Source organism: Petromyzon marinus, unplaced genomic scaffold (assembly GCF_048934315.1).
Source record: "Petromyzon marinus isolate PM22_M1 ecotype Great Lakes invasive population unplaced genomic scaffold, UKy_Petmar_22M1.pri1.0 PM_G_Scaffold_61, whole genome shotgun sequence".
NCBI classification, from domain to species: domain Eukaryota; kingdom Metazoa; phylum Chordata; class Hyperoartia; order Petromyzontiformes; family Petromyzontidae; genus Petromyzon; species Petromyzon marinus.
In genome coordinates, this window is record NW_027423015.1 from 87501 (window position 1) to 90000 (window position 2500).

Consider the following 2500-nt stretch of genomic DNA (forward strand, 5'->3'; position numbering starts at 1 on the left):
GGGTCATTTTCGTGTCGCCACATTGCATGCGAACCGCATGAAACTTCCAGAGGCATTTGCAGCAGGAATGCATGTGCACTCAAAAAATGTGATATTTTTCACGGAGAGACCCCGTGAAACGCTAGAAGTGGGCGGGGATGTCTCTCTTGTGGCTCACGGGGCTGTTAGGGTGGCACAGAAATCCCTCGGAATGGGAAAACGGGTCATTTTCGTGTCGCCACATTGCATACGAACCGCATGAAACTTCCAGAGGCATTTGCAGCAGGAATGCATGTGCACTCAAAAAAGTGAATATTTCTCACGGATAGACCCCGTGATACGCTAGAAATTGGCGGGGATGTCTCTCTTGTGGCTCACGGGGCTGTTAGGGTGGCACAGAAATCCCTCGGAATGGGAAAACGGGTCATTTTCGTGTCGCCACATTGCATGCGAACCGCATGCAACTTCCAGAGGCATTTGCAGCAGAAATGCATGTGCAGTCAAAAAAAATTTGATATTTTTCACGGATAGACCCCGTGAAACGCTAGAAATTGGCGGGGATGTGTCTCTTGTGGCTCACGGGGCTGTTCGGGTCGCACAGAAATCCCTGGGAATGGGAAAACGGGTCATTTTCGTGTTGCCACATTGCGTACGAACCGCATGAAACTTCCAGAGGCATTTGCAGCAGGAATGCATGTGCACTCAAAAACTTCTATATGTTTCACGGATAGACCCCGTGAAACGCTAGAAATTGGCGGGGATGTGTCTCTTGTGGCTCACGGGGCTGTTAGGGTGGCACAGAACTCCCTCGGAATGGGAAAAGGGGTCATTTTCGTGTTGCCACATTGCATAGGAACGCCATGAAACTTCCAGAGGCATTTGCAGCAGAAAGGCACGTGCACTCAAAAATTTTAATATTTTTCACGCATAGACCCCGTCAAACGCTAGAAGTTGGCGGGGATGTCTCTCTTGTGGCTCACGGGGCTGTTAGGGTCGCACAGAAATCCCTCGGAATGGGAAAACGGGTCATTTTTGTGTGGCCACATTGCATAGGAACGGCATGAAACTTCCAGAGGCATTTGCAGCAGGAATGCATGTGCACTCAAAAACGTCTATATTTTTCACGGATAGACCCCGTGAAACGCTATAAATTGGCGGGGATGTCTCTCTTGTGGCTCACGGGCGCTGTTAGTTAGGGTCGCACAGAAATCCCTCGGAATGGGAAAAGGGGTCATTTTCGTGTTGCCACATTGCGTACGAACGGCATGAAACTTCCAGAGGCATCTGCAGCAGAAATGCATGTGCACTCAAAAACGTCTATATTTTTCACGGATAGACCCCGTGAAACGCTAGAAATTGGCGGGGATGTGTCTCTTGTGGCTCACGGGGCTGTTAGGGTCGCACAGAAATCCCTCGGAATGGGAAAACGGGTCATTTTCGTGTTGCCACAATTGGCATACGAACGGCATGAAACTTCCAGAGGCATTTGCAGCAGAAATGCATGTGCACTCAAAAACGTGAATATTTTTTCACGGATAGACCCCGTCAAACGCTCGAATTTGGCGGGGATGTTTCTCTTGTGGGTCACGGGGCTGTTCGGCTCGCACAGAACTCCCTTGGTCCACCTGATTCGTGCATACAGGCAGCAACTAAAACTCTGTAAACCTGCTGTGAGGACATCTAAACAGTGGACCAGTGAGGCTGTGGAAGATTTGCGGGCGTGCTTAGACTGTACTGACTGGGATATGTTCACGACTGCTACCAATAGTCTGGATGAACTCACAGAGGCTGTGTACATCAGCTTCTGTGAGGACTGCTGTATCCCAACACGTACCAGGGTGAACTTTAACAACAACAAGCCCTGGTTCTCAGCAAAGCTCAAAAGGTTGAGGTTGGAGAAGGAGGAAGCGTTTAGGAGTGGGGATAGAGACAGATTCAAGGAGTCGAAGAACAGGTTTAGCAAAGCGGTGAGAGAGGCTAAACGACTGTACTCAGAGACACTAAAACACCAGTTCTCTACTAACGACGCTGCTTCTGTCTGCCAAAGGGCTCAGGCACATCACCAACTACAAACCCAGAGCGCCCCACACCACTAACGACTCCCGCCTAGCCAACGACCTGAACGAGTTCTACCGTAGATTTGAAAGACAATTGGACTGTCCTGAACCACCCCTTCCCACCCAAGAGGCCCCATCCCCCACCCATACTACAGAAACGACTCTCTCCTTTCAGGAGGGAGAAGTTAATGGGCTTTTCAAGAGGCAGAATCCACGCAAAGCAGCCGGGCCGGACTCTGTCTCTCCAGCCACCCTCAGGCACTGCGCTGACCAGCTGTCTCCGGTGTTCACCAACATCTTTAACACCTCCCTGGAGACATGCCATGTACCAGCCTGTCTCAAGTCCTCCACCATCATCGCTGTGCCCAAAAAGCTAAGGCCAACAGGACTAAATGATTACAGACCGGTCGCCCTTACATCTGTGGTAATGAAGTCTTTTGAGCGCCTGCTCCTGGCACACCTCA